At 43.8% G+C, this 16,938-nt stretch overlaps 1 protein-coding gene across 2 annotated transcripts in view; it reads right to left on the reverse strand.

Annotated features, from left to right (window-relative positions):
- The window catches only part of TMEM92 (transmembrane protein 92), a 33,718-nt gene that overhangs the window by 2,602 nt on the left and 14,178 nt on the right, over positions 1 to 16,938 (reverse strand). The window lies entirely within an intron of this gene.

Below are 16,938 nucleotides of genomic sequence, written 5' to 3' on the forward strand. Positions count from 1 at the left end.
ATCTCAAATAATTTTTATGATTAGAGAAAATTAAAAATGACTTTTTTTTAAGGCTGTGACTACACACAACCTTCAGTAAAATATCGGTGGAGAAAAAGCCCCAACTCCACGTGGGATGAGATCAGTTGTTCTCAATGCCATGGAGGTCCCAATCCTACATCCTCTTATGGGTTCTCAGGTGGGTATTGTAGGATAAAAGGAGGTCAAAAACTGGACAGTGCACAGAATGGCACCAGTGCCTGGTGTGGGATGTCTAAGGATGGGTTGAAGTCATCAAGTTTGACGAACATCAAATAGCTTTATTTCACACAGACGTTTATCGTGGCTAAGATTTACCTCAGTTTACAGTGATACACAAAATGTTTGACATTTCTCAGTTTACTCTCCCACCAAAGTGTGTGACACCAGGCACCTCTGCCATTCCGTTCACCAATGGGTTTTTGACCTCCTCTCATCCTTTCACAAATGGGAGTGCCTACTGCTACAATATACAGGAGCTGTTTTTTCAGATAGTGGTTCAGCTAGTGATTCCTAAAGGAAATCATCAGAGAAATCTGAGGGCCACCATTGTGGTCTTATGCAGATCAGTAATGTCAGTACTTTGAGTCTCTGACAAAAAACAGCTCAGTTAAGAAGGGTTAGACCCTAAAAAAATGTTATACTGTTATCTCTTGCCCTGTTGGGGAGATTGATCTTCACTTTTTAGCCTTGTACACACAATCAGATTATCGGACAATCTTTTGTCCATTTTTTGTTGCATGCTAGTCTCATGTCGAAAGTGAAGAGGTTACTTTTATACGAAAATTCCCAGAACAGACTTCTACTTCAGAAGTGATGTCATGTGTTGAATTGTTTTGTATGTGTTCTTTCATTTCTGAGCATGCCTACTCTTGCTCACATGATTTTTTACGGACGAAAACTGTACTAATTAAACGAAAATTGGACGTTGCGTTGACGTATGATAAAAAAATTTATAGCCTGCACATCCAGTTTTTGTCGTCCGAAAATTCGTAATCGGCTGTCGAAAGCACTATACTAACAATTCGAAAATCGGCAGATCGTTCGTCGGACAAAATTTTACTTCCGATTTACATATCCTGTGTACGGGCCCCTTTAGTCTCAGCATCAACATTCAGGGTGTGAATGAAAATCTCAAGTAAAAACACACAGCAACATCATTTTTTTAAGGAGTACTAAAACACTCACAAACTGACCATACACCTGTAGCAATTTGTTTGTACGTTTGTATGGAAAATTGGTCATCAGCATTCAATAATATTATTTCCTATGAAAGCTTGAAAACGTAGTTGGATTTGTTTGAATTCCACTCTCGATTTTGGGATGCACATGCACAATATAATAAGTATGATTATATTCTGAACAAAAACCACATTCACAGTTAAAGGGTTAGAAAAAAAAATGAATAGGTTACTAGCATAGTACTTCCTCCCCTCTACCCCTGCTGTACTTATCTCCCTGACTGCTGAAATCTCAGTGCCCAGGCAGCCCATGTAGTGATCCAGAAATGTAAAACCTCTGCCCTTCACCCTCTTCTATGCGTAGCACTGACAGTTCACCAACCATGGAGGTAGAGTGCATCCGGAAAGTACTCACAACGCTTCATCTTTTCCACATTTGTTATGTTACAGCCCTATTCCAAAACAGACTATATTCATTATTTTCCTCACAATCCTACAAACAATACCCCATAATGACAATGTGAAAGAAATTTGTTTGAAATCTTTGAAAATTTCTTAAAAATGAAAACCATGTCACAGCCTTTGCCACGACAATCAAAATTGAGCTCAGGTGCATCCTGTTTTCTCCACTGATCATCCTTGAGATGTTTCTACAACTTACTTGGGAGTCCACCTGTCATAAATTCAGTTGATAGGATATAATTTGGAAAGGCACACACCTGTCTATAGACCTCCGAGACAGGATTGTATTGAGACACAGATCTGGGGAAGAGTACAGAAATATTTCTGCAGCATTGAAGGTCCCAATGAGCACAGTGGCCTCCATCAACCATAAATGGAAGACGTTTGGAACCACCAGGGCTCTTCCTGGAGCGGGAAGCCCTGCCAAACTGAGCAATCGGAGGAGAAGGGTCTTAGTCTTGGGGATGACCAGGAACCTGATGGTCACTCTGACAGAGCTCCAGTGTTTCTCTGTGTAGAGAGGAGAACCTTCCAGAACAACCATCTCTGCAGCACTCAACTAAACAGGCCTGTATGGTAGAGTGGCCAGATGGAAGCCACTCCTCAGTAAAAGGCACATGACAGCCCACCTGGAGTTTGCCAAAAGGCACCTGAGGAACAAAATTCTCTGGTCTGATGAAACAAAGATTGAACTCTTTGGCCTGAATGGCAAGCGTCATGTCTGGAGGAAACCAGGCACCGCTCATCATCTGGCCTACAGTGAAGCATGGTGGTGGCAGCATCATGCTGAGGGGATATTTTTCAATGGCAGAAACTGGGAGACTAGTCAGGATCAAGGGAAAGATAAATGCAGCAATATACAGAGACATCCTTGATGAAAACCTGCTCCAGAGCGCTCTTGACCTCAGACTGGGGGCAAAGGTTCCTCTTCCAACAAGACAACAACCCTAAGCACACAGCCAAGATAACAAAGAAATGGCTACAGGACACCTCTGTGAATGTCCTTGAGTGGCCCAGCCAGAGCCCAGACTTAAACCTAATTGAACATCTCTTGAGAGATCTAAAAATGGCTGTGTACCGACGCTCCCCATCCAACCTGATGGAGCTTAACCACATAACGACTGCCCACAGCAGATATATTGCAGCAGGCAGCCGCTGCTGGGCAAAGTGACGTAGGGGTACGTCGCTCGCTCAGCCGCCTGTAGGGGGCGGGCGAGTGCGCGCCGCCAGAGGCGCGCTCCCGCCCCCGCTCGTTCACAGGCATCCCCGCGCGAGTAACTGGCGGCTCAGATGTCCACCGGTCACTCGCGATCTCCCGCAGGAGAGGGAGAAAGGCAGACGGCTGATGTAAACAAAGCCGCCTGTCACTGTCATTCTCCCCGATGTAAGTGCAGAGACTATACGATCCTGCTATGTAGGAACGTATTTCTTTGTGGTTACATCACAAGCCACGCCCCCCCACAGTTAGAATCACGTCCCTAGGAACACACTTAACCCCTTGATCACCAATAAAGTTAACCCCTTCCCTGCCAGTGTCATTTTGACAGTAACAGCGCATATTTATAGCACTGATTACTGTAGTAATGTCGCTGGTACTCCCAAAAGTGTCAAAAATGTCAGTCAGGGGTCCGATCTGTCCGCCGCAATGTCGCAGTCCCGCAAAAAAAAAAATCGGGTACAGCGTCGCACGACCGCGCAATTATCCGTTAAAGTCACGCAGTGCCGAATCGCAAGTAGAGCCTGGTCTTTGAGCAGCCAAATCTTCTGGGGCTTAAGTGGTTAAGAGGTCCTGCAAAGAGGAATGGGAGAAACTGCCCAAAAATAGGTGTGCCAAGCTTGTAGCATCATACTCAAAAGGCCTTGAGGCTGTAATTGGTGCCAAAGGTGCTTCAACAAAGTATTGAGCAAAGGCAGTGAATACTTCTGTACATGTGATTTTTTTTCGATTTTTATTCTTAATAAATTTGCACAGATTTCAAACAAACTTCTTTCTCGTTGTCATTATGGCGTATTGTTTGTAGAATTTTGAAGACAAAAATGAATTGAATCCATTTTGGAATAAGGCTGTCAGATGCACTATAAGTACAGCAGGGACTATGGGATGGGAAAGGTCTATGGTGTTAGCTCACCTTTTCATTTCTTGTTCAAGAAAATTTCTCCATCTTTTTTAAATTTTTTAGGCTGGGTTCACACTAGTGTGAATTGGATGTGGGTTTTTCCGCATCCTATTTGCATGGCAGGAGAGTGTGCCCGGCTCTCAATGGGGCATGTTCACACATTTCCGTGGCGGCTGCAGAGCGGATTGCCAAGGGGGTCCTGTGCGTCTTTGGCTCCAATTCAGGTCCCAATTCAGGCAAAAATTTGGGCCTGATTAGTCCCCGAAATGGAGAACAGGGACGCATTGGACCCCTGCTGAGAGCAGCATCCGATTCAAGTGTGAAGCCTTAAACAAAATTCTCCTGGTGTATGGCCAGCTTACGGTCATACTAAAACCCTTATCATCTTTTTTATTGTTGTTTTCCTGTTGGATATTTGACCTTACATCCTGTCTGGGTGACAGCACCGCCACTGAGACAGGAAGTGATAGGAAATCCCTTCCGGAAGGTTCTAACCCTTACCCACTCTAGGCAAAAGTAAAACGTGAAGTGTTTTGTTTCGAATGACCTTTTTAACACTTTAAAATCATTCTAGACTTAGCTGTTTAATGTAATCCCAAGCTGCACAGCCATCACTAATAAATACCAGAAAACAGTGCAGTGACTTCCTTGTCTCATGTAATAATACTCAGACTGGTTATATGAGAATGACATAATCGTGTCACTATTACCCCGGCAGAATCCACTGCTGTCAGCACACATTTCTTTAATAATTACAGACAAGACAGCATGTGGTATTGTAGAGGCTTTGATGAGTAAGAGAACACTCATGATTAAAACTGCATTTGATAATGTCTCATTTGGGACAGTTATTTATACAATATAGAGTATAAATGACCTCATAAATGGCAATTTTATTACAGAATTAAATAAAGAACACGAAAAGATAGCGGAGTTCTCAGTTGTACCTCTTTTGGAACCAAAGACTTCTTTCACTCTTCACTTGAAAATTTCCCTGTATGTGCTGTATAGTTTAATATTTAAAGTGAATGCTCTTTTTTTTTTTTTTTTTCCAATACATATATATATATATGCTATATGAATGTAAAAGCTAGCAGAGCTTGCACTACATGTAAGGTCCACACATATTCAGTAAGGCCCCCCTCCCTAATCTTAATCCACTGCACTAAAAAGCACCCAAAGGGGAAAAATAAATGTACCTCTCCTCTGGCTTCTGTACTGCAGAGGGTGATGGCACCATCATTTCAATGAGAACCCAGGGAATTCAGAGTACCCTACATCTTGTGAGATTACAATACAGCACAGTGCAGCAGCATCTTCCTATGAGATTTGGGGTACTCTGCATTTCCTGGGATCTGACCAGAAGGATGATGACATCACCCTTGCTTAGGCCGGCCAAACATGGTTTCGCATCTCGGCCGGCTGAGAAGGAAGTGGCGAGATTTGAACTGTTAATGGGCAACCGTTAATGGGCCGGATTCTCTTGGGATTATCGCTAGCAGCTGCTAGTGATAATCACTGTCTTCTCCCAGCAGGCATGGCTTCCCCCACCAGGGGAAGACAATGACCCAGCAGGACGTATTCCCACATCAACACTGTCTGTGTTGATGGGGGAATTGCGCAAATTTCTTTCCTGCAACCCGTGGTTGTAGGAAAAAAAATTTGCTCTGTGCATGGCTGGTCTTAGGTGTCATAAGGGAGGGGATAAGTAAATTAACTAATTTTATTGGTGCCCATATGGCAACATACTAGCAATAGAGTTCTGTCTCTGTAACCACCTAAAGGACCAGTTTAAATCTAGAAGGCCTCTCACACAGGCCATATGATCAAGTCCGCCTGCCAGTTTTTAAGGCTGACTTGATCAGATGGTCTATGCATCCCCATGGACTTGTGTCTGTTTACACCTGCCTACCTCCGGGTCCTATCTGGTCCACTAAAAAATGGAAGGGGATCCATCCTCTTCCATTTAGGTGGATCTAACCAGGGGGTAGTCAAGTGTAAATGGACAGGGGAGTCTGTTTACTCCGACTGTCCATAGAACAGAGTGGGTTCTGTTTATGTCTGCTCTGCATAAACTGAGTGGACACAGATGTGTCATCCTCACTCTCTGCTCCAACTAGCAGGAGATCTGAGAGCGGATTCATTGCTTATCGGAACGTAAATCCGCACCAAAACCACCCTGTGTGAAAGCGGCCTAAAAGACTCATTTATACAGTAACAGTGCATATTATGTAGCTCTGATTACAGTACTGTATTAATGTCACTGGTCCCCCAAAAATGTCAGAAATGTCAGTTAGGGGTCCGCGATCTGTCCGCTGCAATGTCGAAGTCCCGATAAAAATCGCTGATCGCCGCCATTACTAATAAAAAAATAAAAATAAATAAAAAGTCCATAAATCTATCCTGTAGTTTGTAAATGCTATAACTTTTGTGCAAGCCAATTAATATACGCTTTTTGGGATTTTTTTTACCAAAAATATGTAGCAGAATACAAATTGGCCTAAACTGATTAAAAAATTAGATTTTTTATTGGGAATGTTTTATAGCAGAAAGTAAAAAATATTGTTTTTTTTCAAAATTGTCACTCTTTTTTTGTTTATAGCGCAAAATCTAAAAACCTTAGAGGTGATCAAATACCACCAAAAGAAAGCCCTATTTGTGGGAAAAAAGGACATTAATTGTATTTAGGTACAGCATCGCACGACTGCGCAATTGTCAGTTAAAGCAACGCAGTGCCGAATCGCAAAAAAATGGCCTGGTCATTGATGGGAGAAAACCTTCCGGAGTTGAAGTGGTTAAACGTACACCTAAGTTAAAAATCATGGTGCTCAGACTTGAGAAGTCAGTCCCTGGCTTCTTTTATGTCTTGCATACTCCCAACAATGGGATCTCCCAGCCATAATTTCTGAGCCTATCCCTGTCCACCTGGTATTTAGATGTTCTAGCCCACTTCATGTGTTCCAGCTCCACCCATGATATTCTTTATTATATTCAGGGACTGGGAATAAAATTCAACCCTGGAAATAGAAACCTAGAATGTGTCGGCAGATAAGAACCATTTGGTCCATCTAGTCTGCCCAATATATCTGAATTCTATGAATAGTCCCTGGCCCTATCTTATATGAAGGATAGCCTTATGCCTATCCCATGCATGCTTAAACTCCTTCACTGTATTTGCAGCTACCACTTCTGCAGGAAGGTTATTCCATGCATCCACTACTCTCTCAGTAAAGTAATACTTCCTCATATTACTTTTAAACCTTTGCCCCTCTAATTTAAAACTGTGTCCTCTTGTGGTAGTTTTTCTTTTAAATATGCTCTCCTCCTTTACCGAGTTGATTCCCTTTATGTATTTAAAAGTTTCTATCATATCCCCTCTGTCTCTTCTTTCTTCCAAGCTATACATGTTAAGGTCCTTTAACCTTTCCTGGTAAGTTTTTTCCTGCAATCCATGTACTAGTTTAGTAGCTCTTCTCTGAACTCTCTCTAGAGTACCTATATCCTTCTGGAGATATGGCCTCCAGTACTGCGCACAATACTCCAAGTGAGGTCTCACCAGTGTTCTGTACAGCGGCATAAGCACTTCTCTCTTTCTACTGCTTATACCTCTCCCTATACATCCAAGCATTCTGCTGGCATTTCGTGCTGCTCTATTACATTGTCTTCCCACCTTTAAGTCTTCTGAAATAATTACTCCTAAATCCCTTTCCTCAGATACTGAGGTCAGGACTGTGTCAAATATTCTACATTCTGCCCTTGGGTTTTTACGCCCCAGGTGCATTATCTTGCACTTATCCACATTAAATTTCAGTTGCCAGAGTTCTGACCATTCTTCTAGTTTTCCTAAATCCTTTTCCATTTGGCGTTTCCCTCCAGGAACATCAACCCTGTTACATATCTTTGTGTCATCAGCAAAAAGACAAACCTTACCATCGAGGCCTTTTGCAAATAATTTCATACCAGCCTCATAGCATTATAATACCAGCCCAACAGCATAACGTCATTATTTTTTTGTTCATAAAAGGGAAAACCATGCATTTTAAAGCACATTTAAAGAGTGTATTATATATAGATAAGACAGATACGAAAGCATATAGGGCTTTATATATATAAGAGCAAATTCCAGTTAAAGTGGTAAAAGGGCGGACGTGGCAGGAGGTGGTCATAGCCTCTGTGGGCATGGTACAGGAGATGTCAGAGGCTGCGGGCATGGTACAGGAGGACATATCAGAGGCTGCGGGCATGGTACAGGAGATGCAGGGGCTGCGGGCATGGTACAGGAGGGCAGTGCTGTGGACATGGTACAGGAGATGCAGGGCTATGGGCAAGGTACATGAGAGGCAGTTCTGCGGGCATGGTACATGAGAGGCAGTGCTGCGGGCATGGTACAGGCGATGCAGTGCTGCGGGCATGGTACAGGGGAATCTCCTGTACCATGCCCGCAGCACTGCATCTCCTGAAGAGATGCAGGGACTGCGGAGGGGTCTCACTTACTCTGTGGTGAGGCTCATTACATTTAAAAATGGCGCCGCCCGATGCCATCACGTCACCGCGCATGCACCATCTGCCCGATAATAGCCGAGCCTGTACAGCTTTCCCGAGCGGTGGCACATGCGCAGTGTACAGGTGCCATTGACTTTCAACAAGCCCCGGGGCAGGGGGACTTGCCAGCCTACCGGGAAATTTCCTGGTATCCCGGTAGGCCAGTCCGGCCCTGATTATATTATATATTATTATAATGGAGTCCCTGACCTGTGATAAGGGATTGATATTATAGAAATCAGGGATTTTTTCCTATTCGCTGAGGGGGAAAAAAGTCAGGATAGCGATGAACTAAAGCATGAAACAATAAGGGTCAATTTCTATACCTGTGGAATGACAGTAGATTGGAGGTGTTATAGGGGGTGTCACTTAACATTTTGGTGCATACTGATCCAGAAAATCAGGCATAATCAATAAAGCAATGCAGAAATAATGAAAAAGTGATTTATACAATGTACAGAGTAACCAATTTGATAACTGTGTGAAACATGGCATCATCCATTAGCCTCCGACCCCATATAAAATAAGCACAGCTAAATAAAGGAATTGGTATAAATCTTTTATAGGTAAGCCTGCACTGTTTTAATAATTTAGGGCTGTATATTCAGATTCTTACATAAGCCTCATCATAACTGGCTCTCATTAAAGTATCCTTAGGAGCACACCTATAGAACTGTGTACCTAATTCCACTGTCAGTAATGACATCACTTTGACATCAGCAAGCAATTGGCCTTTGCTAAGTATGGACACTGGAGTATGCACACACATTGGGATCTAATTGACCCACCTAGGCTGAGGAAATCAGTGATTGCACTATAACTGAGTACACATTTCACTAGGCACTAGATTACATTTCGGTTGCCTAGCACACCAGGGGAGCCTATTATCCTTCCAGAGGTTGCTAGAGATTCCTTGAGCTGTGGCTTCCCATCTGACGGTGTCTGCATAGTTCTAGGTCCAACACCACTTGGCAGAGCCAATAGATAGACACCATTGATCTTTTTAACTGTCCTTTATCTGGTTGTAATGGAATTTTTTTTAAATATACCAAACATATTATACTTACCTGCTGTGTGCAATAGAATTGCACAGAGCAGCCCCGATCCTCCTCTTCTCGAGTACCCTGTCAGCGCTCATGGCTCCTCCTATCTTGCTGGTACCCCCAATAGGAAGTCGATTCCCATGGGGGCACTCGTCGGGGCTCTCTTCAGAGACCTGCTGCTGCATACATTGACACCTTAACCCTCATCATTGGAGTTGATTGACAGGAGCCAATGGATCCTGCTGCTATCGATCTGCCCTGGGAGGAGGGACAAAGCCAGGAGAGCCACAGCTCTTATGCACAGTGCTGGGGCTCAGACAAGAATAGAAGGGAGAGAGGGAGGGGGGGGGGGGGCTGTGTCCCAGAAGATATTTTTACCCTAATGCATAGAATGCATTAGGGTAAAAAAACCTAGAGGCTTTAGAACCACTTTAACCACTTCCGGACTGCCTTCCGCATATATACTGATCTGGGGGCGTGCGCTGCCGGAGCCCCACTCCTGCTGCGATTGGACACAGTGGGAGCCAATCAGTGGGTCCAGTGGTCGCGATGGCCGCCGGGATCCGCCAATTGTTCGGAGGAGAGAAAAAACTGCAGTATGCCTATAAAAAGCAGGCAGACCCCTGTTCTGTCACAGAGGAAAAGGGAGATCTTTTGTTTCTGCTAAGCAGAAACACGGATCTCTGTTTTCCTCTAGTACATCCATCCCCCACACAGTTATAAATCATTCCCTGGGAGCACACTTAAACCTTTGATCGCCTCTGATGTTAACCTCTTCCCTGCCAGTGTCATTAGTACAGTGACAGTTCGTTTTTTTAGCACTGATCGCTATATTTGTGTCACTGGTCCCCAAAAAGTGTCACTTAGTGTCAGGTTTGTCCGCCGCAAAGTAGCAGTCCCGCTAAAAATCGTTGATTGCGGCCATTAATAGTAAAAAAAAAAAAGTTCATAAAGACACAAAACATGTAGCAGAACACCTATTGGCCTAAGGTGATGAAGAAATTAGATTTTTAACATTTTTTTATTGGATGTGTATTATAGCAGAAAGTAAAAAATATTGTTTTTTTTTCAAAATTGTCGACCTTTTTTTGTTTATAGCGCAAAAAAAAAAAAAAAAAAAACTGCAGAGGTGATCAAATACCACCAAGAGAAAGCTCTGTTTGGGTGAAAAGTACAATAATTTTATTTGGGTACAGCGTGGCACGACCGTGCAATTGTCAGTTAAAGCAACACAGTGCCATATTGCAAAAAATGGCCTGGTCATTAAGGGGGTAAAACTTACTGGGGCTGAAGTGGTTAAGGGTGGCATTCTTACAACTACTGTAAGGGGGCCTTTCCTCTCACTAACTAAGAATTTAAGGAGAATTCTTTCCACTGACCACAAATTTAGGGAGCATTCTTTCCAATGACCACCAATGTAAGAAGCATTCTTCCCACTGACCACCAATGTGAGGAACTTTCTTCCCACTAACTACCAATTTAAGGATCATTCTTTCCCACTGACCACCAATGTAAGGGGGACATTCTTCCAAATAACTACCAATGTATGAAGCTTTCTTCCCACTGACCACCACAGTAAGGGACTTTCTTTTCACTGACCACAGATGTAAAGGGCATTCTTCACACTGACCACCAATGTAAAGGAACATTCTTCCCACTGACCACCAATGTAAAGGGCATTCTTCCTACTGACCACCAATGTAAAGGGCATTCTTCCTACTGACCACCAATGTAAAGGGCATTCTTCCAACTGACCACCAATGTAAAGGACATTCTTCCTACTGACCACCAATGTAAAGGGCATTCTTCCTACTGACCACCAATGTAAAGGGCATTCTTCCTACTGATCACCAATGTAAAGGGCATTCTTCCTACTGATCACCAATGTAAAGGGCATTCTTCCTACTGATCACCAATGTAAAGGGCATTCTTCCTACTGACCACCAATGTAAAGGGCATTCTTCCTACTGACCACCAATGTAAAGGTCATTCTTCCTACTGACCACCAATGTAAAGGCCATTCTTCCTACTGACCACCAATGTAAAGGGCATTCTTCCTACTGACCACCAATGTAAAGGCCATTCTTCCTACTGACCACCAATGTAAAGGGCATTCTTCCAACTGACCACCAATGTAAAGGACATTCTTCCTACTGACCACCAATGTAAAGGGCATTCTTCCTACTGACCACCAATGTAAAGGGCATTCTTCCTACTGACCACCAATGTAAAGGGCATTCTTCCTACTGATCACCAATGTAAAGGGCATTCTTCCTACTGATCACCAATGTAAAGGGCATTCTTCCTACTGACCACCAAAGTAAAGGGCATTCTTCCTACTGACCACCAATGTAAAGGTCATTCTTCCTACTGACCACCAATGTAAAGGGCATTCTTCCTACTGACCACCAATGTAAAGGGCATTCTTCCTACTGACCAACAGGGCTTCCCCGAGACCCAAAAAATATTTTAAAAGCTCCTATGGGGAAAAACAGTTAGGAAAGACTTGTCAAGTATCATATGTACTTAGAAACAGTAATGAAGCCACTGGATCACCATGCCATCCAGGAAAATAGAATTTTCAGAACAAGTGTTTCTGCCATGAGTGAAATTTGGGAGATACCATTGCTGAGTTGAAAAAGCTGGTTGCCTGGCTGTTATGTTTAATGCTGTATATCAGTACTTTAGCCAGTAACAAGGAACAAGTACTGTATGCAGCTCAGGATTCCTCTAAAATATTTGCATTTACTGAAGCAATCGCCTGACCCCGCCCAGATTCTGCAACGTGTCTCACTAACAGACTAAGATCTCCAAGAATAGAAGAGCTTCTAGTCTCTGCCAGATTTGACTCTATTGCTGGGAAGTCACCAATCTGGGTAAACATCTGACACTGCGTAAAAGTCTCTGGAGGATTAATTACCCACCAGCACAATGATGTTTATGTAAAAGAGAGTCTGCAGACATAGGCCAGTGATCGCTGGTGACGTTGGTGAGCAAAGAGGGAAAATAACACTGAAATGATGATAAATGACACCGTTGTCATGTTATTATTGTCAGCAATATTAATGCTGAATACCATTCAATTATACACGATATTACCAAAAGTATTGGGACACCTGCCTTTACACGCACATGAACTTTAATGGCATCCCAGTCTTAGTCTGTAGGGTTCAATATTGAGTTTGCTCACCCTTTGCAGCTATAACAGCTTCAACTCTTCTGGGAAGGCTGTCCACAAGGTTTAGGAGTGTGTCTATGGGAGTGTTTGACCATTCTTCCAGAAGCGCATTTGTGAGGTCAGGCACTGATGTTGGATGAGAGGGCCTGGCTTGCAGTTATTCTATTGGGTTGAGGTCAGGACTGTGTGCAGGTCAGTCAAGTTCCTCCACCTAAAACTCACTCATCCATGTGTTTATGGACCGTTGTGCTTTGTGCACTGGTCTAAATCATTTGGTGGAGGGAAATTATGGTGTGGGGTTGTTTTTCAGGGGTTGGGCTTGGCCCCTTAGTTCCAATGAAGGGAACTCTTCAGGTGTCAGCATACCAAGACATTTTGGACAATTTCATGATCCCAACTTTGTGGGAACAGTTTGGGGATGGCCCCTTCCTGTTCCAACATGACTGCACACCAGTGCACAAAGCAAGGTCCATAAAGACATGGATGAGCAAGTTTGGGGTGGAGGAACTTGACTGGCCTGCACAGAGTCCTGACCTCAACCCGATAGAACACCTTTTGGATGAATTAGAGCAGAGACTGCGAACCAGGCCTTCTCGTCCACATCAGTGCCTGACCTCACAAATGTGCTTTTGGAAGAATGGTCAAACATTCCCATAGACACACACCTAAACTTTGTGTACAGCCTTCCCAGAAGAGTTGGAGCTGTTATAGCTGCAAAGGGTGGGCCAACTCAATATTGAACCCTACAGATTAAGACTGGGATGCCATTAAAGTTCATGTACGTGTAAAGGCAGGCGTCCCAATACTTTTGGCAATATAGTGTATATTCCTTAAAAACAATCTAAAACATGCATCTTTCATACAGCTAATAGAAGTACCCTGTTACTCTCTGTTATCCACTGCACAGTGTCACTCAGACTGTAAGAGGGAGGGGCAGCACTACGAGCCAAACAGGCTCTGCTGCATTAATATGTGCTGAAAGGGAACATGCAGAAAGGAGTGAGCGGAAATGATGATTTATTGGGGCATTGCTACTCTTTTAGTGTCCAATCAGCAGGCTCTGGGCAGGGAGGTGGCACCACTTTATTCCTTAGCCAATGAAAGCGGTGTCACCCTCCTGGCTGTGCTGTCTGGGAATGGCTGGAGGAAACTCCACATTTTTAGCTTAAAGTTCAGTTTTAATATAACTGACAATAACCTTAACCTAAACCTTTAGGCTTTGTTAACACTGATGCGAATTGGATGTGGGTTTCCCCGCATCCAATGCGCATGACAGGAGACTGTGACTGGCTCTCAAAGGAGCTGGTTCACACATCTCCGGGATGGCCGTGGAGCGCATTGCACGTGGGTCCTGTGCATCTCTGGCTCAGTTTCAGGTCCGAATTCAGGGGAAAACATTCGGGCCTGATTCATCCCTTAAACGGAGAACAGGGATGCACCGGACCCCCTGATGTGACCCGCGCTGCACAATGTGAACCCAGCCTCAATGTTTAACCCAATCCTTGACCTTTTACCCTAGTAATAATCCAAACCCTAGCTATATTTCTAATATTAATACTACCTTAATGCATATGTTAACTATAAAACTGAACTTCTCTTATTTGCTCTATCTTGGTCTGGTAAATATATCAATGAAGGGTAGCTGATGGTCTGAGTAGCTTAGCAAAAGAAAACTGAGCAGGGCTGACACCATTCAAATGCTGCTGGAACTTAGAGGCCAAGTGCATTTTTAGCAGATCAACTGGTATTTTTCTGTACTTGTATGGTCTTTAAAGTGGAAAATGTGGAGGAAATGTGCATATATTGCAGAGGTGTAGTGAATATTATTTTTATTTGTGCCCCGACATACACTTTAAAGCGACCAGTCAGAGACAGACATTTCCTTCCTAGGGGTAGCTTTGCCTCCAGTTAAAGAGGTTGTAAACTCAAATTTTTTGTTTTTTTTTCTTTTTCACTATGAAAGAGAAACACATAATGAGCTAGTATGCATCGCATACTAGCTCATTATGCAATACTTACCTTAGAACGAGCCCCCGCCATGCCGCCCGCTCACCTCTATGACGGGCGACATGTTCAGTCACCCATCTTCTGGGATCGCGGCATCCGGCCATCTGATTGGCCGGAGCCGCGGTCACGGCACGGGACTCTGAAGGAACGGCACCAGCGGCCGTTCCTTCAGAGCGCATGCGCCAGTGACGTCACTGGTTGCATGTAAGGTAAATGTCTCCTAAACGGTACATGTTAGGAGATATTTACAGTACCTATAGGTAAGCCTTATCATAGGCTTACCTATAGGTAAAAGTGTCAGAGGAGGGTTTACTTCCTCTTTAACAGCAATGCATGCAGGTATGTACTGGCATTCTCTCCTTGTCATAGCAGAAATGTGTCAGGTCCAAGATCAGAACCCACAACCTCTGTTGTGTTGAGCAGTAGCTCTTCTTGCTGAGCCATCTGAGATGCTGGACATTTCCTGTCTGATCTTTTGAATAATTTTGCATTGTACCTTATTTCTGGTGAACCTTGAACTCCTTGCTCCTCCCATGAACTTCCTATTTGAGCCGTGCCTTTGTACTTCCTGTTTGCCAGGTTATCTTGCTCTTTTTCATATCTGCAGCTGTCTCCACTACCACTCATTGATGGTTTTTGGCTTGTTCTTCGACTACACTTCTGCTTGATCCCAACCTGCTATATCTGCTACTGGACCCTGGCCTGCTCAGTGAAACGATCCTGAGGACTGTCATCTTGTACTAACACGCAGCAAAACCCATCTCCACTATCGGGAGATCTGGTTACCAATTAGTGCTAAGACTCCGCACCTCGGGTGAGCCCACGCCATCCGTCAGGGTGATCTGCATGTGTACTTATCCAGCTGGTCAGTTAGACCTCTCTACTGCTATAGCTACTTGTCTCTGAGCCTGAACCCTGACCCCCTGTCAGATTGTAAGGCCCCACAGAAGCTGTCCTGTCTCCTGCCTGAGCTCAAGACTAAAGCCCCGTACACACGTACCGATTGTCGGACGAACGATCGGCCGTCTTTTGTCCAGTGCTGTCCTGCTGGTTGAAAAGTGCTCAAGGCTGCACATGAATTTTGTCGGCCAACAAAAACCAACTTCAGAAGTGATGTCATGTGATGGTTAACTTTCCGTGTGTTTTTTCTTCTCTGAGCATGCCCAGTCTTGCTCAACTGGCTTTTGTCGGCCGAAATCTGTACTGACTGACGAACAATCGGCCGTTCTGGTGTTGGCCTACAAAAATTTTATAGCATGCACACCAGATTTTGTTCGGCCGAAAAGTCGCAGTCGGAAGCATCATATTAACAAGCCGACAATCGGCCGATCGGACGTTGGCTGAATATTTACGGCCGACAATCGGTACGTGTGTACGGGCCTTAATATCTTATATTTTTGCAAGAGTTGCTGAAGGAGAATAAAATAGTGAAATAAAGCCTTCAGTTTTGTTTCATGTAATTCTGACAAATTGTATGAAAGTTTCATGGGTTTCCCATAATCAATGATCTGATCAACAGATAATTTGGCCTTAGATGTTGACACTCAGCTTACTTCAATAAGGAGTGAGTACAAGTACAAAATAAAGGTCAGATAATCCCCAAGAGGCACAGTTAAAAAAATTTACGGAAGGACGTTCAGATGTCCCTCGATGACTGGCTCTCTTTAATCCCTTCAACAGGAGCAGAGAAACAACTGTAATTCGGCTGGATAATTGTCATTGGTTTGTGGCGACCATCACACCGCTCATATTATTTTTGATTACCTGAATCAAAATGACTCCTCTACAAGTGTGGTATTACACTATTTAATTTACTTTACCAATCTACTTTAAATTTATACTTTCATTTTTGGAGCAATAAAAGTGATGTTTTTGGATCTAGTGGGTGTATTGCGTAGTACAATATGCGTATTGCTCTCGTATTTAAAATTCAATTACTTGAATCATTAATACAAAGTTCACATGTTGCCACCTTTATTGTATCAAAATAACTGACATTTATCAAAAATCTAAAGATTTAAAGCCACATCAGTAGAATGAATTAAACCAAAAATCAACACACTTAAGAGATAAGTCCACCCTAAGGGCTCTTTCACGCGGCCCGCTTCCATAGGCGGATCCGTGCTGCTCAGCAGGGGATCGTAAACACTGATCCTCGCTGAGCAGGAAGGTGACATCTCCCGCTCCGCTCTGTGTACGGAGAGGGAGATGTCAGAGCCCCATGCATCTCTATGGGGGTATCGGATGAGAGTGGACCGCCTGTCCGCTCTCATCCGATCCGATCCCCTGGACGGATGGAAAATAGGGTTTCCATCCGTCCGGATTTCACGGACAGGATCGGATGCGGATGGCAGCGGGTGTCAGCGGACATGTCTCCGCTGACATCCGCT

This window comes from Pelophylax lessonae (genome assembly GCF_965119305.1).
Source record: "Pelophylax lessonae genome assembly, chromosome: 11".
Lineage (NCBI taxonomy): Eukaryota > Metazoa > Chordata > Amphibia > Anura > Ranidae > Pelophylax > Pelophylax lessonae.